This window comes from Acomys russatus, chromosome 13 (genome assembly GCF_903995435.1).
Source record: "Acomys russatus chromosome 13, mAcoRus1.1, whole genome shotgun sequence".
Classification (NCBI taxonomy): Eukaryota; Metazoa; Chordata; class Mammalia; order Rodentia; family Muridae; genus Acomys; species Acomys russatus.
Genome location: NC_067149.1, coordinates 58,789,209 through 58,812,729, shown reverse-complemented (window position 1 = coordinate 58,812,729; position 23,521 = coordinate 58,789,209). Strand labels below are relative to the sequence as shown.

At 46.1% G+C, this 23,521-nt stretch overlaps 1 protein-coding gene across 3 annotated transcripts in view; it reads left to right on the top strand.

The window, feature by feature from the left end:
• The first annotated feature begins 579 nt into the window (after positions 1–579).
• Grin2b (glutamate ionotropic receptor NMDA type subunit 2B) overlaps positions 580–23,521 on the top strand; it is a 454,116-nt gene continuing 431,174 nt past the window's right edge. For all 3 annotated transcript variants that reach the window (XM_051155469.1, XM_051155468.1, XM_051155467.1), the window contains exon 1: positions 580–920. The gene's annotated coding sequence lies outside the window, so the exon portion shown is untranslated. The remainder of the gene's footprint in view (positions 921–23,521) is intronic.

Sequence of the window (23,521 nt, the reverse complement as noted above, 5' to 3'; positions counted from 1 at the left end):
AGAGCCCAGGGTGGGAGGAGGCTCGGTTGCCGGAGGAGATGGGGCGAGCAAGCCAGACGTGTCAGCAGCATTGCAGATGGGGCTGGGGGCCGCACTCGCTGGCGAGTTAAGTGGGGATGGTGTGCGTGCGCGCGCGCGCTTGTGTGAGTGTGAACTGCTGTGTGGAGCCTCCTCTCCCTGCCTTCCTCCTTGCTTTCCACTTCCCCCTTTTCCTCTTTTCCATTCAGGTTGGCTTTTCCCACCTCTCATCTATGCCTGTCCCAGGAATGGTATAGGCAGACCTTTTCTGAATTATTTATAGATTGGTGCCAGCTGTTTTCAATTCCTCTCGTGTGCACTCTGTGGGAAATGCAGGATTTCCTCCCCCCTTTTCTTATAACGACTTGATATATTTTTTTTTTCAGCATGAATTTTGCTAACCCTCCGGGGGACACTCGAATCAAACCCTGACCTCCTCTTTTTTTCCCCTTAGGAAGGGGACGCTTTGGGAATGACCATGCTCCACCGAGGGACAGAGCCGGCCCCCAGCTTCTCCACACAGAGACTCCTCTACTAAAGCTCCAATATATATATATATATATAGAAATAACCCCCCCGTAATTGCCGAAGACTCCTTAAATATATATATTCGGGCCACTAATCTCACATGCACATGGAATAATGACTCTGGATTCTGCATTGTGAGTCGCTCTCCACACCCTGAGATTCCCTTTTGCATAATTTTTTTCTTTGAATTTGCATCTCTTCAAGACACAAGATTAAAACCGAATTTACGCTACATTGGATTTTAAATTTTCTTCGGTTCCTTTATCCTCCGTCTTCCTTATGTGGATATGCAAGCAAGAAGAGGACCCTGGATACTCCCAACATGCTCTCCCCCTTAATCTGTCCGCCTAGGGCTTTGGCTTCTACAAACCAAGGTAGGGCACATTCTATTTTGTTCCTTTTCCTTACCTGGGGTAGGGATTCCTCGTTTTGTTTTGTGTTATTTGTTTGTTTGCTTGTTTTAATCTGTCTTTTCCAGTCCCTCAGAAGATATATATTTTAAAATATGATATCAAAATAATGCTGTTTGGGGGGGGGAAGGCTTCTATGACAAAGGAGGGAATCTCCAGGTTGTTTCTTTTCCTTCTGTCATCAAACAGGTTTTGTCCCCCCCCCCCCCGGGAAGGTAGTTGGGGTGGGTGTATGCAGGCACAGAAGATCTTGGTGGGCAGGCAGAAGGGGTATATGTCTATATGCAGACACAGGCAGGCAGGAGACCTGTATGCTTCTCTTACTTAGCATTATATTCACCCAGAGCTAATGTTAGATTTGGATAGGCATCTGGATATTTTTTTTTTTTTCCTCCAAGCTGTGTCTTCTTCCTTGCCAGCTTCCTTTCTGTTTCCCTATCTCCTGTCTTTACCTTTCTAGGTATCCTTTCTTTGCTCTGGAAAAATAAATAAATAAATAAAAAGATAAAAAAATAATCATGGGGGTTACTGTGACTATTTCCCTGAAACCCACTTGATGTCTAAAGAAAAGGCTGACCCTGGGCCCACATATCCCAGGAGGCCTATGGCAGAGGGGAAGGTGTGCAGCGGAACTGGTTGGTCCTGGAACACCTGGATGTTGCAGGTTGAAGTCTTCAACCTTAAGCTTGAGAAGGGGGCATGCTGGGAGTTTTCTGGTTTGTGTCTTTTCCCCCCTGTGCTATTATTTTTGAGCTGTAAATTTCTCCTTCTGTCCACACATCTATTTATACCCACACATCCTCCAAGCAAACTGTTACTTCCACACTCTTGCAAAATGGCTATCTCGCAGAGTTCTAAAGCGCCGTGCATGTGGAAGGGTGCAGAACCCGACACGTGAGTCTTTGTGTTAAACAAAGAAATGTGCTGCTTGCATGTGCTCGTCCTGTGCCCGCAAAAATAGGATTGATATTTTAGTTATTTTTACTCTCTCATCCATTTTAACAATATTTGAAATTGTTATATATGTGAAGATATATATATATATATATCTCCTATAATACATATGTAAAAATGTAACAATATGTGAAATATGCCCAATATGTTGGGCAGCTTTTGAAAAGAGAAGAAGCAACAGAAATGGAGAAGAGTTAGCTAACAGTTCTTTTGCTGGCCACTCAGGCAGGCCAAGCCAACTCCTGAGAAATCAGATCATCTCTGGCATGAGGGGCCAGGATTGGGGGGGAGGCGGGGTCAAGCTGCTCATTTCTCTTCCACACTGACCATATACCTTCCAAACTCCAAAGATATTCTCATACAGGAATGAGCTTAGCAAAAGGTCTTCCAAAATATATAGCAGAACTGTGAGTAGTCAATAATCCTTCTCCAAATACCCTCTCCCCCTCCACCCAAGTCATTAAAAAAAAAATCATCCTTTGGAACAATCTAAAAATACTAAAGTGTTGTAGGGGAGGTAGTGGAAGGTCCTTGCCAGTCACTCGGAATGACAGTGGGAGATCGTTCTTTATTGCTCAGAAAGGATGGATATGGATGCCATCCAAATTTACTGTTCCTCTCCCCTAGGCCTCATTCGTTGAGCTTTCCTTGCTGAAACAGTAATCTGTAACCATGGTGTAGTGAGAGTGAGAAGGGTGGGATCCCAATTTGAACCATGTTCTCACCAGGTCGACAAACAACTGAGGTTATCTGGTGTGTGCTCACCTTAGAGGCACCTGAGCTGGTTCCCCCGTCTACCTCTCCTGCTTCAAGTAGGATGATGAATTCTTAATCTCACTTCAAAATAGAGCAGACTGAGTGGGTGAGGATGGCAGCTCAATGTGTGGAGAGTTCGTATGCACTAGTGGACAAAGAGGGGGTGAGTATCCTTAAGGGCAGTGGCTTCTTTAACATCCCAGTTGCCTGTGACAGTGTTCTACGACTGAGTAGGACCTTGGGAATGTTCCTTGGTGACAAGATCAATAAGGAGGCTCTTGGCTAGGGCCTCGGCTACCTCATTCATCGTCATGCCAGTAAGATGAAGTCAACTTCCAATCTGTCATTAGTTAGCTCGAGGACTGGGCAAAGGAGAAGAGGTTAAAAAGTTGAGGGTGGAGGAAGAGAAGGCAAAGGGGTCAAGAAAGCTGGAAAAGAGAAGTGAGCCTTCTGGAAAAAGACTTGTTAGGAACCAAGGAAGCCATGGCCACAGGTGGCCTGCCACTTTTTGGTAGTCAGAGTCGTTTTTTGGAGACTGTGGGGGAGGAAGCTGTTGTGGCCTGCTGTTGTGAGCAGTGCCCATGATGCCAGTGGCATTCTGGACCTTCCCAGGGCCCATTGTTCTGGCCCTCGGTTCCCTTCTCTTCAGTAAGAGCTGAATGGGTTCTCATTTGTCTTCTTGCTTTTTGCCAGCGCCCTTGTGGCGTGGGTGACATGGGAAGCAGTGGGACCTACTGGTGGGAAGGACAAATTGAACAGCAATGAAAGAGCCTCTGCAATTCATAACTAAGGAAAAATATAGGAAATAATGACTTCCCAGGAAAGCACGGTTAAGGAGGTGGCTTAAGGGGAGTAGACCCACATGTGCTTCTATTCCTGTGTTCTGGGTATGGCGGTGTAGGATGCATCTGAGCAAGCAATGATATGGCAGGCACTAGGGTGCAGGGAGATGTCTAATTTATCTCTCTTGGTTCCAGCTCTAAGAACCCTGACCATCTGCAGATTCTTGCTTTGCTACTGGTTGTGTGTGCTCTTTGTCAGGGGTGGATGTAGGCAGAGGGTACAAGCAAGGAGAGGAAATGACAGGAGAGGAGGGAGAGAAGTTCCTTTACTTTGCACACCATGTACCTTTTTCTAAGAAGAAGGAGAGCGACTTCTTTTGGAGGGAGGGTGAACAGCAAGGGACCTTGTCACTGTGCTTCTGTCTCCAGAAAGATGGCTGTGGAACTCGAGGCATATCTTCTCAGACTTTCAACTCCATCCAGCCTTGCATGGGGAGGGGCAATGGCCACCTTCAAGAGAGACACAGGGACAGAATGAACATTGGCTGGTGCAGTCAGTGGCTGGTGTTTGATAGGTGGAATCAGGACTGAGCGGACCCTGGGGCACAGCATCATCTTTGAAGTGTTTTGTTTCCATCTCCTTTATGGCTACGGTAAACCCAGGGGCAGGATTTCTTCCCCAAGCACCAAATGAAGGGAGCAACTTCACCAGTATTGATAAGCCACTGCAAACATTTAGTTAATGCTTGTAGAGTATGAAAACAGAGGCAGGTAGAGGTGTAGGGAGCTGGATATGAAGAAACTACAGCTTCAAAGCAACATCTAGAACCAGAGAAGAGAAGGAATCCGGGACTGACCCAACCGTTGCCTAGATTTGAAAGCAGGTGTTCCAAACGATGCGCCTCTTTCTTGAATACCGAAGATAGGAAATGACCTCTGGGCCCATCTCTGGTATCTTGATGGGGGTCAAGAGTCGAGGCTACAGAAGTTAAGATTGGCTTCTTTCTCCTTGCCATTTCACACTCTCCTGAAGAATTCTGGAAAGTACTTCCTTTCAGTGAACCCCGTTTCCAGGCTCTGGGACCCTGCACATGGTTGGGTACTACTATACTGCTCCTATGTAAACAAACAGAGATCAAAAGGGTTGCTGGTGTAATGAATTGTTTACATTTATTAAAGTGCCTCTCCTCTTTGTAGCCAGAGAGGAATCCTCTAGGGAGAGATTAGTGGTTGAATTGGTACTGTCTTCCAAGAGGCTGAAATGGGAAGAGCGGAGAACAGTCAGTAGAGGGAGCATGCAGAACTCAGAGGAGGTGGGTTTCTGAGGTCTAGATGCAGTGGCAATGTTAACCTGTCTATGACTGTTACCCCCAATCAACCGGGCGGATGAACTTTTTGGGATTTGTAGACCAGAGAAGTGTGCTCAGGGGCCTTTTTTCTTTGCTGTGTGTCCTAGCACCTTGTCTCCATCTCCTCGCCTTCCGGCCTGGTCAGCTGAGGTTGGCAGGGAAGAACCTAATATTTATGTTGTCTCCTTGTCATAATCCTCTACCACTGCCACAACAGCATGATGGTTTGCCCTCTCTGTGTTCCACGAGAATACATTTGAGGCTGTGAAGACACTTTTCCTTTATCTTCTTTATGTGTCCTTTTCTTTCCTTCTCTCAGGAGCTCAGGAGCTCCTCAAGGGCAGGGAGGGATGTGTATTCATCTTGAAATCATTTGTACTCAGCACAGAGACAGGCATATGATAGATGCCCAGAAAACACTAGGAGAGTGAGGGCGGAGAAGATGCACAATGTTTATCAGCCAGTGATGCTATTTGTTATCTTTTTGTCTGATGGTATAAAATGGGGTGAAAGGATGCTGTTTGATGAAATCGAGAACTTGGAACTCAGTAGTTTTTGACTCCATCCTTCTCATGTCATAGATGAAGAAGCTGTGATCTGGAGAAGTGATTTTTCCCAAGGTTACACAGCTCCTTGGTGTGAACGCTTCCTGCAACACACCATTGGTTGCATGAGAGGTGGCGATTGTCTGTGCATTTCACATGTCCCACATCATTACTTCTCAAACTTTATTGCATACAGAAGTCACAGGGGTGCCATTAAAATGTACATTCTGATTTGATAGGTCTGTGGTGAGACCTGATATTCTGAGTTTATTGGGTCAGAGTTCTTGTATGACAGAGCTCGGGTCCACACCATCTCTGTATCTCAACATCATCACATTAATATTGAATCTCTATATTATATTTCATGGCATTTATAGCATCTTTGCTTTGTTTTTATTGCTTTAATTGGACAATAACGTTATGTTTAATTTTACTTCTTTCTTCTATTCTTTTTTGTTTGTGATTCTTCTACCCATGTATACTTTTTTGTCTCTTTCTTCATCGTCTATGCCTCATTTCTCTGAGCTTTCTTATAATAAATTATTTTCTCCTGGTTCTTAGTTTATTTCTTATTAACAACCATTTGTCTTTTCAGTCACACAGTTATTGCCTTATTTAATTTATCTTTATGCTTTTTGCTATATTCAATTATTCAATAAATACTTGATAAAAAGGTGATATTAACCAAGCTATGAAAAAGAATTTCCTCTCCATATTCTAGTAGCAGATAGCCTATATCCTGGAGGTCTAGAAGGACACAACATGATGAAACCATCAACTGCTTAAGACCTTTAAAGTCAAGAAGGTGCGGCGAGATGTGAGGGATTGGTAGTTGAATTCTTTCTTGAAGAACGAACAGAAGTTTTAAAGGCAAGAAGGGAAAGGTCATTTCGGGAGGATGCATCTGGGTAGGAAGGCGATGTAGGCACACTCATCCTCCTTGTCTTGCATCCTGAAAGACCAACACAGGAGTATGCTGCTTCTTCAGTTACGAATCTCCAGCCAAATATGATCAGGGCAGAGTGAGGGCTGGGGCTCTCTGACTTCTGCTTTGGTGAGTCTACAGTTAATGACTCCTCACCCGATTTGTTAGACTTGCGTCTAGAATGAGCAAATGATGTAGTTTTCATTTTAGACCACTGGATTGCAACTAACTTTATTGATGGCTATTACAAAGAAAGGGACAGCTGGTAGTTGATTTGTGTCCAAGGGGAGAGCTGGATCCCAGCCCAGGCCAGGCCAGGCTACTTGGAACGAAGGACCAGCCCGGCTCCATGTGTTTCTTGAGTAGTGAGGTAGAGTGCTGTACCATTCATCCACTGGAAGCTCCTGGAGCAGAACAGAGGGGCAAAGAGAACAGAGGGGCCCATTATCCTCAGGCACCTCACGACATATGTAGTTGCCTTATTGGAATGGCCTGATGGTGTAGAAATTTTTACTCTGGCAGATGCTTGGGTATAGGGATGATGGGAGACATCCTGGTCACCTTTTGTTTAAGCTGTAGCTTGAATGCTTAAGGGAAAATGAATTGCAATGGATCATTCCCTAAATTACTTTTCACCTGTTTCTGTTCCCCATCCTTCTAGCTTTCCTACTCTCACTGTTTCTCTGTACATGGTGAATATATTCATTTTATTAGGAAATATTTATTATTGTGCTCCGTCTGAAGTTTTTTTTTTAACTTTTGCAGTATTGGGGATCCAACCTAGGACCTTGTATATGCTAGGTAGGCATGTTAGCATTGAGACATATCTCCCATCTCCCCCACCCACTTAAAAATACTTTGTTTTTTGAGTCCAAATTCTCAGTGTGGCCTTGACCTTATTCTGCTGCCTACGGTGGCTTTGGGCTGATGATCTTTCCCCTTCAACTTCCCTAGTGGCTGGGGTTACAGTCAGGGGCCTCCAGGACTAGCTTTCATCTTGGAGACTTTTCAAAGTCCCATTTCATATGGAGAATACTACAGAAATAAAGATATAGGGGTAGATAAACATCTTGACTTAAAGGTCATGCATTCTAAAGTGACTGGAGGGCCAGAGAAAAAGAGTGATAAAGCTGCTCTTTCTCTGGTTAGGGAAGAATGGAATAGAGTGGCGAACAGGTTGAGTCTGGGGTATAGTAGATCTGGAAGAAAAGAGAAATGATGGGCCTTGTCCTTTCCTGGGGACGGATGTTTAAGGGAAGGGAAATTTCCTGAGGACAGAGTGGTGAGGCCGATGTGTCTCCACACATTCCTTTCTTCTGGCCTTAAGCCCCAGGTCACATTCTACTCCAAGTAGTCTCTGTTTACTGGCCCACGAGGACTGCACATTCATAACTCATTTTTTTTTTCAGAAGGAAACATCGTTTCAAGTTCTCGTTTGTGTTTATGTAGACCCTCTCAGGACTTTAACTGGCTGTGTTATCCTAGGAAATGAGATCTTGTTTCTTCTGAGTCATGGGACTTAGTGAATACTGTTGTTTAAAAGCATTATATTATTAACACAATGGGGAGAGACGATTCCGAGGGTTTACGTGGTGTGTTTAATCCTTCCTCCCGCAGCTCAATCTCCTTTGTGAAAGGGACGAGACTTTCTAAAGTAAGGTTCCCACTTTATGACGCCATGGGCTGCTCACACATGTTACAGAATCTGAGTTAGAGATCAGAACACACACACACACACACACACACACACACACACACACACACACACACACACACCCTGACCAGCACCAAACATACTAGTGTGCCATGTACTGCTTATGCAGTTACTTACCTACTCCAAATGGTGGCCCAAATCACCAAATGCATCAAACGTGAAATACATTAAATGTACATGCAATTTAGATACAACAAAACTTATGGTTTATGTGTGTGTCTGCAGGCATGTGTGTGTGTGTGTACATAGAGTCAGGGATTGGAGATGGACAGCACCCACATAATGTTGACAATCACCCCTGAGTTGTTTTCCTCCTCCACAACCAATTACCATTTTAAAACCATAAGCACAGTCCCAAGGGCTGGGGTCTTCCCACTGAATCGTATTTCGGTGCTTCACTGCCTGGGTAGTTCTGCTCCATCGATCATCTTGGGACGGGTGTACCTTGAATTAGCCAGTGCTGGTCACTCACTGTAACACAGGTCGTCAGAGCCCAGGATTCCCTCTGTAAGTCAGCAGTCTTTGTAAGGTTTCATTTCTATTACCCAGCAGATGACGGAGGGGGTGGTCCTAGGGTGGGACGTGCATTTGTATCTATGGTGCTCCTTGCTTTATAACTGTGTGCAACTCTTTGACTCTGGGCCTCAGCCTTCTCACTCAATAACAGGGGCAAACGTAGCACAGCTCTCCTCAACCTCCGTTCTGTAGCAGAGCTTCAATGAAATCCAGTTTTAAAGGCTAAACATGCATCACTGGGCATGGTCCTGCAACCCTAAGCCAGGAAGGGGCTGTAGAGGTGGCTCAGCCACTAAGACACTAGAGCCTGAGCTCGAGCCTCAGAATTCAAATAATAAAGTTGGACCTGACAACATGTGTTTGTAATCCCAAGCCTGGGGAAACGCAGACCTGCAGACCCGCAGACTTGTGGATCCCTGGGGCTCACTCCCAGCCAGCCTGACTTGCCTGGTCAATTGGAGTACCCTGCCTTGAAAAACAGGATCATGGTGTATGAGAAATAACATCTGGATTTGTCCTTTCACCTCCATATACACCTAAAGTGTACAGTTCCCACCCCAATCTCAGGAAGAATTCAAACAGTAGCCATTTTAAAAAGTCTCTTAGGGTAGTCTAATGTGTTGATTTAATTTAATTTAATTTTATATGAAATCTTAATACGTAGCCCAGGATGGTTACAAACTCATTGTATAGCCCAGGCCAGCCTCAAATTGTGATATGCCTGCCTCCTAAGTGTGGGATTAAAGGTGTGCCCTTTTACTAGGCTCTGTGTGTCCATATTTGAGGCTCTTCTACTAGACCACTGACAAGGCAAGTGTTCTCTCTGATCACGATTGTACAGTGAGCCCCTGTTCTGTGGCTGGGAAAGAGCTCCGGAGCCTGGGGTCTGAGGGGATTTAGTGTACAGAGTGCACACACAGGGTGGAACCTTGGTTGAATTGAGCTTCCCCGAAGCCATTGACCCTATGACTGAGCTCTCCCAACGCTAACACAAGCCTGGTGTTTAAAGTTAGGAAACACAGGGTGAACGCTTTCCCTGACACCCCAGGACAGGTGTGGCTGTGAAGTAGGGCGAGCAGCTTTCGGTTCTGCCAGCATGCTATGTTCCACTTAGTTGGTATTGAGGGTGCCCCATTTCTTGTTTCAGAGAGAAAGCCCCATTTCACTCCTTTGTGCCACTGTAAATGCAGGGACACTATTAATAAATGGGGCTGGGTAAGCAGCTCCTGCTTGACTGGTGAGGGCCCTGAATGGTGCAATTATCCCGGAGCAGTTAGAATTCACTAGGCCCTGTTGCCCTCCCTCTCAGTGCCTGAAGTAGAATATTAAAGGCACAGGGGGAAGGCAGAGGGTGGGAGGCATTAAGACGTCCCTGCTCTTCTCTCACTGTAACGTTAATCACCGATCATTAGGCTGGCCCGGGCTAATAGTTTTCTCGCGTCCTTCCTCTTCGGCTTCCTCCCTTCCCTGTTCTAAAATAAATGTGAACCTAGATGTACAGTAGCAAGAACAGAATCCATATTTATGGGTCTGTTGTCTTTTCAAAGACAAACCTTTGTTCTTTTTGGGGGGCATCTGCTAATAGCCACTGGAGATGAGAGAAGAGTGATCAGGAGGCGAGTGGCAGTCAGTGGCACGAAATATTAGGGGGAAACAGTCAAAATCTTCATGGGTCTGAATTTCAAAATGCCGGCCGAGTGTGGCCTTTTGTAGGCAGGGCATGCTGAGCTTGGGAGACGTGGCAGCCTTCACCCCGGGAATGGCGAGCATGTGGTTCGGGTCCGTCCAGCCCCACCCACCCCCACCCTCTGCCCTGAGTTCTGTGAAGCCAAGCGGATGCCCCGAACGAAGCCCAGGGTTGTTTCTGAGTTTCTGGGGGATGCTGAGAATGTCAGTCCTCTGCAGAGTATAACCAAGTCTATCTAGATCCTGGCTTTTCCCAAGACAGGGTTCAGAAAAAGTCTACCCTGGCCAGATCCAAGCTCACAGGCTTGCGAGAGGCCCACTGCATTGCATGGGCCCTTCCGGTGTTTAAAGAAGGAAACGAGTAGAGCTGATATGCAGAAGTGAAATTAACTTTGTTCCTTGTGAATGTGTTGTCCGCCCGCCCCCATGGCAGCAGCGGATTTGTGTTTAGTGCCACGCTGTGTTCTTAGTATTCAGGACAGGATATCAGTACATGCCCAGCAGCTGGAAAATGCTTGCAAAGGTAGCGACGGGAATGATGCGCATTGATGATGAAAATGGCTGCTATATTTCCGCTTTTTTTTTTTTTTTTTTTTTTTTTTTTTGTCGTCTAAGCACATCTAGCTGCCTTGGGTGAGATCAGATGAAGCAGAGAGCACAAAATTGTGCTTAGATACACCTTTGGCTGAAGGAATGAAAATACTCCCCACCCCAGCACCCTACTTTACTGGGCTTTAGTTTACATGCATTCAACAAACATGACAACTCCCTTTAACGTGTCCTTTAATCTGTCCTCCAGTCCTACCTCAAAGGGAGTCTCTACCATGAAGCCCTGCTTGGTCTCCCTCAGTGGAAAGAAGCTCTGGCTTGCTCCCAGAGTGCTTTTCTGCTTGTCTCAGTCTTCATCTGAAGGCTCCAGGCACAAACCTCTTCAGGGGTTTTCAGCACTGTCATGACCCCAGGCTTTCTGGAATCTATAGGTTCATTTTCATTTAAATGGCCAACCTCTCCTTTAATCCAGTACCTGTTTACAGGGGCTCTGTGATTTCAGGAGGAAGGTCAGCAAGGAGATTCACAAATGACCTTTCAGTGGCCTGAGCAAGGAATCTGTGTTAGTGATTGAGAAGGACTGAGATGATTCTGGAATTACACAGCCAGAGATGTAGGAATGGTAGATTAAAAAATGCTAAGAATTATAGCTGTCTGCTCAACTATGACAGACACACACAAGCTCTCTCCTTGTCTTCTCTTGAGACAGCTTCCTGTGGAGACAGGGCCTTGAGTTGGCTGGAAATACTTGTGGTGTGCCAGTGACGTTATGAGTTATGTTGACCTGAGTTATCTCATATAATCCTCGCTGTAAGGCTGATGTTATTATTTCTGTTTCTTAGACTAACGGAGAGAGGATGACAGAGCTAGAGCAGGCACAACTGTAGGCTACAGCCAGACTTCCAAATTAACGCCTTCTGAGGCTAACTAACCCTTGGCACTCGAAATTACAGGGAGCTTCGGCCGTGTAATATAAGATATAGGATTATGTGGCAAGGAGAGAAACTAATTTATATGATAGACTCTGTGTGTGTGTGTGTGTGTGTGTGTGTGTGCGCGCGCGCATGCACGCGTGTGTGTGTGTGTGTGTGTGTGTGTGTGTGTGTGTGTGTGTGTGTGTGTTCAGGTATATGAATGCCTGTAGAGGTCAGAGTGTTACAGTCACCTCCATCTTATTTCTAGGACAGGGTTTTCACTAACCAAGAGCTCCTGGTTCAGCTGGCCCAGCTGCCCTGCAAGCTCCAGGAGCCTCCTGTCTCCACCCCAACTAGCACTGTGATTACAGGTTTTATGTGGGTGCTAGGACCCTGCTAGGTCCCTCTGCTTCAGAGACAAGCACCCGGCTGAGCCATCTCCCCCAACCTCCAACAGTGATAGCCTTCCTCAGACACGCCATTGGAAGCAACTTTCTTTTAGAATTCCTCTCTTTGGGCTTTGTTCTTGGCAAAAGGCAAAGTTGTTTTAAGATGAAAACAAGAATTTCTACAAAATAAATCAGTTTCTGGAATTTAATGTAATTTGATAAGGAAGAAAAGTGAGAAAATTGATGACACTAGTCAGTGCCTTCTTATTTCGTATATAGATGGGGTTGGGCAGACTTTTCTTTGTCCCTTTCTGCTCTGCAAATACCTGTTTCTGAACTTGAGAACCCCAGTTTCCCTAGAATGATGGAGTGGTCTCCTTCTTTGTGTTCCTCTCATCACGGACATGTGAAAGACTGCCCGTTTTTGTGTATCTCTTATTCTGAAGCCCATGCCACGCTTCTACTTTGAGTGGAGATTAAAGTTAGAACGAGAGAGTGACAGCCAGGAGTGTCACTTCCATGTTGGCCTCTGCCACAAGTGTAAATATTATTATTGAGACCAGGTCCCACCGGGTCCTACCAGGCTGGTCTGTGTGATTCTGGCAAGCTTTGCAACCTCACGGAACTTCATCCCGTGTCTGTAAAATGATATCTTTAGGGCACAAAATTGTACTGCAGATCAAATGAGAAAAAAATGTAAAAAATCCTCTCAAGCTGCAGGCTCAGTATCTATACATGCCATATTATTATTAAGAGCTCCGTCCTGCTCTGGGCTTCCGGTGCGCTCTGGGGCCTTCCATGTGGTACTTCTACTCCCAGTGGACAGGAGAACAGAACACATTTAATGGGGGAAGACAGACAGTGGTGGCAATGTAACTGACATTGTGAACACAGAGCAGCAACGCCCAGGCATTGTGACCTGAGCACCTTTATCTTTGGTCGGCATCTCCTTCTCAGGCTCTCGTTCACAGTATTATCTAGAAAACTAGATAAACATTTGTCAGAAAGGAGGGCAAGACTAATCTTTCCAGCTTTATGTATGGAGCTATTTGCTTTTCCAGGCTTATCTTTCACTCTTACATGATCCAAATGGGTACGGAAGCCGAGAAGGATAGTCTCGCCCCCAGGCTTGGCACCTTGTATACAGTGCCCTCCCATCTCACCTCCTGTGCCTCACACTTAACCCACTGTCATGATCTACCTTCAGGATCCTCTGCTCTGGGTCTTCCTGTCCCGTCCCCCCAACCCTGACAAGCTGAACCGTCATGCCCTTGTGTTTCACAGCCCTCATCAAGTGTGGAAGCACTGTGTTGTATCTGCGCCCTATGGATGTCAATTTCTGAAGGGCAGGAACGGGATCCAGCCTGTGTCCCTGTGTGTGCCTTAGCCAGTGCTGGCACTACACACATTGGCATGCTGCGAGGGCTTTAGAAATCACCTAATGTGGCCTTTCCAACCACTGTAGGAGGGATGAGAAATGGGCATCGTATATGCATCTTACAGATATGGCTACCTAGGCATGAATAAGGGAAGAGCCTGCTTCGCGTTAAGTGGCAGTGGCAGGCTCAGGTCCACGAGTCGGGCCAGAGCCACCACCCTCTTCAGCTCTTTTCTCTATGGCTTCGTAGTAAATGTTTATGGGTGACTTGCAGTCACAGACTTAGGAGGGACATAATGTGTGCTCAGCTCTACGTAATGAGGATGGGGGAAGGAGATGCATCGTGGACTTTAAGAGGTGATTACAATCAGGAGCTGTCCGGGTGTTTGCTGACTCCATGCTCCTAGTATGGTCATCAGTCAGAGAGCACACCCAGGACGGTCCTCTAGAAATGGGGCACCTGATGCTGTTGACATGGAGATGAGCGGAGGGGGAAGTGTGCTGTCACTTGTGCTCCCCAGGTTCTTGCTGTCCCTTTGGGCTTCTGACATTCGTAGCCATCCTCTGAATCACCCTTTCTTACTGCACATTCAAAAGGCAGAAGTTGAGAGCAAGACCTGACGATTCGGACTGCATGTGGGGTCATTCTGGCTCTTCAATAACCCTTATTTCACTTTGAGCAGGCCTTGTTGAGAGTGACTTCTCCACGGGTCCTCGGAAGACACAGCACACTGGCAGAACAGTAGCACTCACTTCTGTCTTTCTGTAAGCTTTGCAGCTTTTGGAGGACTTTCTTTCTCTGCACATTAGGTGCTTTTTTTTTTTTTTTTTTTTTTTTTTTTTTTTTTTTTTAAGAGATTCATTTATTTTAAGTAGATGAGTGCTCAATCTTGCATGTACACCTGCATCAGGTCACATTACAGATGGTTGTGAGCCACCATGTGGTTGCTGGGAATTGAACTCAGGACCTCTGGAAGGGCAGCCAGCACTGTTAACCACTCACTGAGCCATCTCTCTAGCCCACATTAGTTTTCTTTACACGGAATCCTGGACACTAACTACTATCCCCATTTTTACCAATGAGGAAAGCAAGATATATGATCATGTTTGTGAAGGCTATGTTAGCCATGGAGGAGGAGAAAAGGTTGGAATTCGTGTTCAGTTCTTCTGCAGCTCAGTCCTGGGCTCCCTGGGCTCTGCCTGGGCCTGGGGCTAGTTTAGGAGAGTGGTTTTCCACATGAGACTTGCAAGCTTGGTGGTGTCCGGCTCAGGTGAACAGAGAATTTACTGTCAAAAGAGAAGCGACGTCAGAAAGCTGATGGACTAAGTCAGAAAAGGTAAAGGCCGTGAAACCTGCAAAGACAAGGTCAATATTTCATGTAAAAAATACAAGAGCTGGCCTAGTGAGGTAGCCCAGCAGATAAAGGTGCTTGCTGCCAAACCCAATGACCCGACTTTGAGCCCAGGACCCACGTGATGAGAGAACTGACTCTAGCAGCTAGTCCTCCATGTATATGCATGCAGGAGCCCCTGCATTCCATACAAATAAAAATAAAAATTTAAAAATGAAAATGAAAATTGAGAAGACATAAAGGGTTAGGAAGTAGATAATTATTATTTTACCTCTTTATGTTTTTTTTTTTTTTTTTATTTTACAAAATTGCGCCAATACAGGATTCTTGTTTTCATATTCAGAAAAGATGATAAGGATATTAAAATAATGTTAGCAATTAAGTAAAGACAAAAAGCAAAATTTGTTTCCATGGGCAAAGGGCAAGAAATATATGCTGTTGTTACTTTCTTAGAATTGAAACTGGGGGCTGGGGAGACGGCTCTGTGGGTAAAGGTGCTTGCTGCTAAGCCTGGTGTCTTGAGTTCAATCCTTAGGATTTTTAAGGCAGAAGGAAAGAACTAACAATGTACAAGTTGTCCTCTGACAAATTAAATAAAATGTAATAAAAGAGAACTAGTTGCAGATATACAGTGGTACTGTGGCATGTGCGTGTGTGTGGAACTTGAATTCTAGTGTGATCTAGGGAATAAGAAACCAATTTAATATTAGAGAGAATTTTCAAACATTCATTACCAAGAAAATAATAAACAGCCTCAGGTCTTTGGGTTTTTGTTTTGTTTTTTGTTTGTTTGTTCTTTTAGTTTTTCGAGACAGGGTTTCTTTGTGTAGCCATGGCTGTCCTGGATTTGCTTTGTAGACCAGGCTGGCTTTGAACTTACAGAGATCAGCCTGCCTCTGCCTCCCAAGTGCTTGGGATTAAAGGTGTGTGCCACCATCGCCTCAGGTCTTACTGACAAATGCTAAAATATTTTAACAAAGGAACAGTCATCGCAGGGCCAATCGAAGTCACTGGAGAATATTGAATAGCACAGAGCAAATATATCCAAAGGCCAGCTTGTCTCTTTCTAAAAAGAGGTAGAGGCTGGAAATTACAGACTCATTAGCATAAATGGCTGGTTGAGAATCCATGGAGGCAACCAACAGTTACCAACACCTTGAAGAGCCCAGGGCATGGTGGCCACCAAAATGGCTTTGTAAAGGACAGATCCTGGCAGACTTGTTGTTCAGCAAAGGTGGGATGGGCCTGGCAGGCTGCACGAAACTGATCTACGTAATCAAAGGAAAATAATGGCACTTAGGTCTGGCTTCCCCCAGCTACCTCTTAAACAGGGACAATGAGGAGAGTAATGCTGTGAGTGATGCACAGGTAAGAGACTGGCTCTAATCCTGGGGAGCAGGGGATTAGAACCTGACCTAAAATCCCCAGCAAGGGGCTGCTGAAGCAAGGGTGCTGTGCCTCTCTTTCTCTCACCTCTGTCTCTGTCTCTCTGTTTCTCTCTCTCTCTCTCTCTCTCTCTCTCTCTCTCTCTCTCTCCTCTCTCCCCTCTCCTCTCTCCTCTCCTCCTCTCGTCACCTCCTCTCTCTCGCTCTCTCTCTCTCTCTCTCTCTCTCTCTCTCTCCTCTGTCTGCATAGAAGGCTGAGCCCCCAGGAAGGAGAGAGGTGCTGTGCCTGAGAGCAGATCAGCCTATATGGCCCATTCCACCACCCCCAAACCTACCCCAACTCTGTCTTTGGCACCCCTCACCTCTACCCTTAACTCAGGGTCACATATCTAGTGGATCAGCGGTTCCTAAAATGAATGTTCTGAATCATTTTCCCAGAAAAAGCGACTTTTCCCAGCAGGCTCAGAAATTTCTCCAGTTGAAATATTAAGGGGCTTGGAATCCTTGAGGTTCATCTTTAATGCCAGCTTGAGAAGCAGGGTTCTAGAACATGGGCTCAGGGCACACCTGGTAGCTAGGCAGCTAGTCACGTGGTTTTAGAAAGTGAGGATCTTGAAGGACAGTTTTCCTTGGGACTGTGATTCTTTTGCTCTTCTAGAACTCAGCAGCCTGTGGGTTCCTTCATGGAAAGTGTGTGGTGGTGTATTTGCTGGGGCAGGGTGACTGGGCTTATTGATGATCTCCCAAGAACTGAGGGACCAGGCAGGACTGAGTTTCAGGCAGAGTTGTCTAGAGAGGGAGTTGGACCATGTCTCCACAGTGATGTAAAGCGAAGGATGGAGGGTGAGCCAGCAGAGCCCTGCAGGCAATGGGGAGGCAGGGGCTAATGTGGTTCGGATAATATGGGAATAAACAGAGTATTGGTTTTATTTATGCTCTGCCTGGTGTCAGTGTGCATCCTAACAGACTTCATGTTTCTTGCCTAAGGCCTTGAGATCAAATTCTTGTCACAGATGAAGATTCACTCCCCTTTGGGACCCCAGAGAGAGAGATTTTAAAAGTTCTGCTGTGCTCTTCTTCTCCCAAAACTCGGTACGCAGTGGATCTTTTCTGCTTTCTCACAGTGGGAGATGACATGTCTCTCCCTTGCTGGGGCAGGCTGTGCCTTCTCTGCACACTTCTGTCCCATGTCCCTCAGGGTTTCCACGATGGGACTGCTGTGGTTTTTACACCAAGGCAAACTTGGAATTGTAGAAGCTGGCGGGGGGGGGGGGGGGGGGGGAGGGTGTCTGGAAGGCAAGACTACTACTGTACCACTCTTCAGAGAGTGCATCGTTAGAACCATCAGGGATTTAAGTCAATGGGACTGAGTTTGGACTCTTAGATCTGCTGTCCACCCCCACCCACCTCCTGAGTGACATTGCGTAGGGCACTTGGTTCTTTGGCTTCTAGCCAAAGCAGGGTAGGTGAAGATTAGATGAGGTCAGGCAGGCTAAGCACCTGGAACTTGGCTCTGTTACCTCGCCTGTCCACCTCCCACCAGTCATGTTGCTGGGTCCTCAGTAGGGCAAGGGTAGAGAAATAATGACCCTTATGGGCGCTTTGCATTTTCGTTTCTTTCTCCATGTAAATGTGTGTCATGCTTGTGACAGGGATGGCAAAGCCACAGAACTCCGTCGTCTCGGGTGACAATGGGAGTATCTGGGATTAAGGAGATCTGTGCAGAGAGCCTTGGAGCCTTGGGGTCTTAGATCATTAGAGAGTGGCAGGAAGGGAGGAAGAAGGAGAGAGAATGTTTAGGATATTAGGTTCTTTTGCTTTTTCATCCCCCCTTTTTTGTGGTGAGGTTAGGGAGACAAATCAGGGAAGGGGAGGATAAAAAAAAATAAGAGCAAGGGAGAGGCAAAAAGGGTGGAGGGTGAGTGAGCTGTCAGGAGATGTCCTCTTCCTAGACATCTGGAGGAGACCCAAGCGGATGGACCGCCTGGCCAGCTGTGTTCTCCAGGGAAGGGGCCATGCCGCGTCCCCGCTGCTCAGTCCTCGCTCGGCAGCAGAACAAGCTGGCAGCAGTGCTGGCACACTTCTGGGGCAGAGTCAGGATACGACAGCTGCTCGGCCACCCTGGGAAGTGCAGTCTGGACTCCAGGGAGAGTTTTGTAACCTCTTTGTGGAGGTCAGCCAGCCTGCCTGCTGCCAGCCCCTCCTGAGCTTGCTTGGGTGTTATAGTCACTGGGACAACCCAGTCTTCAGAGCAGAGAGTTTCTGTGTGTAAGTCCCTTTGTCTCCCATCTGCCTGTAAACGGTGGCAAACAGACATTTTAAAAGGAACTGAGGATGGCGGACTCACAGAATGTCAGATATTCAAATGGCACGTTACATCAATTTTTGAATTAGTCTACTAGGAACATAAGCAACTTGGGGCTTAGTCTATACAAAATGAGTGTGGTTAGCTACTATCTTTGTTTAATAAGCAGAGGCTGGGGGAGATATTGGTCATGATAGAACCCTTCAGCCTTTCTCTTTCCACTGGAGAACAGGTGTTTAAGGCACCGAGTCCAGATCTCCTTTTCATACAGGAATCAGGGGTGGGAGTGAGGAAGGTGCAGGGTCAAGAAGAGCCTAACTCCGCTACAGCCTGCTTCCTTCATGCCTTTGGGCTACAGGCCAGATGCAGCTGGAGGGCGAAGATTAAATGAAGTCTTACTCCCTGTAGTTCCCTGTGAAGAAGCCAACTCTAGGCATGTATGTGCGCGCGCGCGCAAGCGCGCGCGCGTGTGTGTGTATGTGTGTGCGTGTGTGAAGATAGAGACCATGACAGCATAAATGAGAAGGTCTTTCTTTGCAGGATACTGGAAACTTAACAGAATGCCCATTAAAGCAGGATTCTAACCTCCAGGATACCAGCATGTGTGCCGCCCAGTCGGTTAAAACGCACAGTCAGACACGAGGATGACTCTGTGGACCTCCTTTGCCTGCTCTCTACCTGCTCCTTGTCTTGTGTGGACAAGTCGTGCCTTACCTCTGTGCCCATGCCCTCCATGTCTCTGATGGAGGATGAGGAAGAGGAGGAGGAGGAGGAGAGCCTCTGACTTCCTGTAACTCCCAGCCACACTTGCGCTCCATTCCACTAGACTCCTGCCTGCTTCTTGAAGATTTTGTGGATTGATTAAATAAATGCTCTTAGCACTGTAATTTTATGCACACAACTTCTCATGCTGTGGAAATAACTGTTCTTAGATTTTTCATCCTAAGTGGATGGCCCAGCTTGCCCAGAGGGAAAGAACTTTGTCTGATCTTAATAGAATGGGTGTTTATTTAGTTATTCAGATAAAATGGTCAACAGCATTGTTCTTTATTCTGTTTTTTGACCTCAAAGAGGATTTTCTATATTTTTCAGTTCACGAGTTCTTTCACACTCCTTTTGCACACCAGCCCCTTGCTGGCACAGAAGTGACTTCTTTTCATTGGTGTGCCCTTCCTTACAGCTTTCCAGCAGGGTTCTGCCCCTGCATTCTAGGTTCTCTTCCCCAAGACCTCACTTCCCGCCTTATGATAGTAGGTTTTGCCTTCTCTTGTCAGGTGGGTTCCTGACCTTTGACCTCACCAGGTGACTTTTCTTAGACACTTCCTCCTCCAGAGTGTGAATTCTATTTTCTTCTTTTACCTTTTTATTTATTTATTTATTTATTTATTTTTTATTAATTTATTCTTGTTACATCTCAATGTTTATCCCATCCCTTGTATCCTCCCATTCCTCCCTCCCCCCCCCCCATTTTCCCATTATTCCCCTCCCCTATGACTGTTCCTGGGGGGATTACCTCCCCCTGTATATTGTCATAGGGTATCAAGTCTCTTCTTGGCAACCTGCTGTCCTTCCTCTGAGTGCCACCGGGTCTCCCCCTCCAGGGGACTGACGCCACCCCCTCATATTCAAATTCAGTCTCTCCATTATGGATTTAACTCTTTGCACTCCTGTCTTGTTTTTGTTTTGATGGTTTTTGCTGCTGTTGTTTTGTTTGTTTGTTTGTTTGTTTTTTGTCATCATGTTATGAAAGGCAGAGAAGGGAGTTCCAGAAGTGAGCTCGCCTAGAGTCCTTCCCCCACAGATGCCACCATGTCTGGACAACAGAGTGAGCAGCCTTTGCTTTGGGGTTCCAGGGGTACCTCTTGGTTCAGTCCTTACATTGCCCCTCTCAGAGCATTCTGTCTGCCCTCTGCATTGTCTCTTCTACTGCTGGCTACTCCAAACACTTCCTACCTGCAAAGCATTGTGAAATCCTGCCTTTCCACTCCCTGGACTGTTTTTGACATGATCACTGGAAAATCTTAATTGACACAAACCAAAATGCATTTTCTTTCCTCCTGCCCTTTCATTCTTTCTGGAGTCCGTGTTTTTGAGACAGGACACTTGCTGTCCCAGTTCCTCAAGCAGGGTGCTTCCAGGACCTCTAACATCTGCTTAACACTCTCCACTCAGCCCCTGGAGGGTGCGAGGGAGTCTGTCTGTCTTCAGGATGTTTGCATATGATCTGAGTTTTAAAGCTAAGACAATTGTGGGAAAGAATAAGCCTTGTCACAGAGACTTTTGTTTTAAAAACAAACAAATAAACACACACCCCCCCCCCCCCCACACACACACACACAACCAACCAACCAAAACCAAACAATGTGCTGTGTAGACAAACTGCCTGGCATTGCTGGGTCCTGGTATTTGGAACTTTGAAAAGCTTCTAACCTTGGAGGCTTGGTTACCTAATTTGGGAATAATGGAGAATAATAACAGTTACAGCTGCTGCAACATGTTGTTTTTAGACTTAAACAAATGGGTGCCTCTGAAGTGCCCAGGACAATGCCTGGTACAAATGGATGCTATTGTCAATTCTCCGTCGGTAGCTCTTAGCTGGAGTCCATTTGGCAATATTTGGAGATGTTTTTGGTTGTCACAACTGGGAGAGAGGGAGAGGATCGTTATCTAGCAAATAGAAGCTAGAGACGCTGACAAACAGCCTACTCTGCCTAGGGCAGTGCCCTGCAGCAAAGAGCTAACCAGTCCCAAATGGCTACAGTGAGGTACAGGAAGCCAGTGATACCTCCTGGCTCTTTATGGCCAGTGTTTTCTCAAGGCCTAATCTAATTCCCCTTTCCTACTTGCTCAGCCCTCTTGTTCCTTAGGGGGCTCATTTCCTCACATGGTTTCACTTACAAACTGATTTGGATGGTTCTGAAATCTGCATTTCCAGCCTGTGATTACGCCTCCAGTGGTTCATAGAGAAATCTACCCTGGCATGTTATCCTTGTATTGAAAAATAGTAAAGGAGAGGAGAGGGAAAAAAAAAAAAAAAAAAACCCAAGCCAAAACCCAGCATTGTCCTCCCTTCAGTGTCTCAATGGCCCCAGCAGTTCTGTTGGTTGCAAATGCAAGCTGCCCTGGCACCCATCCCCACAGGCTCCCTCTCCAACAGCCCCTACTTCCAGTCCACACCAGTCTTTGCCAGTTCAGTCTCAGAATGGCCTCCTCTGTGTCTCATTTCCATTTCTATGGCTCTCTGCTTAGTACAGGGCTCTTGCTGGCTTCCCTTGCCTGCCTCCATCCTCACACAGCTGCTAGAATTGTCTCTATTAAACACTGTTTTCCTCTGCTCAGGAATCCAAAGTGGCTCTCCATTACCGCTTATTAGGGAAGGGAGGTTCCCCACAAAGCCCTCACTGCTTGACCATGCTGGCCCTGGGCTTCACCTCAGAGGCTCCCTGCCTCCGTGTCACCTCCCAGGTGTTGTCATCTCCCAGCACCCACCTGTCTGAACTCTTCTTCCTGGCTAGGCTCTTCACTTTGAAGTGCTATCGTTTCGTCCTCCCCTTTTGTTGCTCAAACCATACCATCACCTCTGTCAGAACTGGCCTCACTGTTCAACTCCCCCAGGAAAGTGTCCTGAGTAACAAACCAGATTTGTCTCATTCCTCAGGATTACATTTGGAGGGCAGTGTTTGTTAGACTCCATTTATCCCAATTTGTTCTCCCAGGTGTTTTTAAAAAATGTTTATTAGTTGCTTACTTATGGTGCTGGATATTAAATCCAGAGCCACACATGTGCTCGTAAAGCATTGTACCACTGACCTGCATCCCCAGCCCCTTAATTTTTTTCTTTTCTTTTTCTTTCTTTCTTTCTTTTTTTTTTTTTTTTTTTTTTTTTTTTTGAGACATGGTTTCTCCATGTAGCTCTAATGGAATTTTCTCTGTAGATCAGACTAGCCTTGAACTCACAGAGATCCTCCTGCCTCTGCCTCCTGAGTGCTGGGATTAAAGGTGTGAGCCACCATGCCTAGCTCCTAAATATATATTTTTAAATGTCTCCAAGTATGTACATTCTATTTCCTCTACACCTCTTTTATTTTTTATCTTTTTTTGCTACTCCCCACCCCTTCCTCTCTTTCAAAGAAGACTTTAAATGAAGTATTCTGAATAAAACAGGACTGCGATAAATGAGGTCCATGTAATTGCCCCCTCAAGGAAGAACTCATGGCACATCTCATGAGGATCTTTGTGGTGGTGGTGTTGGTAGTGGGAGGAAGAAGAGCAGCACCAGGAGGCAGATAATCTAGGTCTATCAAATGGAGGCAATAAAGGGACCCTGTTGAAGGGCTTGCCAGGAGGAGCAGAGGTGTGACAATAGAAGACAGAACCGAGCTACATCTCCGGTGCCTGCCGAGGGCCCCTCCTTACTTAGGGATAGAGGAATGATCTTAGGAGCCTGTGCCTCGCTTTGCATGCGCTGACATGTGAAGGAAATGCCTAGCTCTTAGCACGTTGCCGCAAACAGCAATTTGAAATCTGCTGCTTGATTTATGAGGTAGATGGTCTGATTCCATTATGCAACCAAAGAAGAAGGCCAGGGGAGATCAGGTGACTTCTTCAGGGCCCTGGGATTGTGCTGATGTTTGGGTTCACAGGACCCCGATTCCCTCGCTATACCTAGCTGCTTCTTCCAACTTTGTTAGGAAGGCTTTATGGATCACCTGTCTAATTCAATACCACCGTTTATAGATAGAGTACCATTATTCGACCAATATTAGTAAAGCTGGCCTGAAATTAATCCCAATTAGTGTTCTCTTTATAGCGAGCACTTTATTTCAGTCCTAATCTAAGATGCAATTGGATCTTGTTGGAATAATCTAGAGACCAGTGTGGTCCAAGGGAACTTCTGCCATGATGGAAATATCCAATTATCTTTGCTGTCCAGTGTAATCGTTGTTGGCCACAGGAGAATAGCGCAACCAGAGGACTTGAATTGACCTAAACTTCAATAGTTTTGTGCAGCATAGTCATGGGTCGCTTCTGCACCAGACACAGCTGTTCTGGACCACTATGATTGT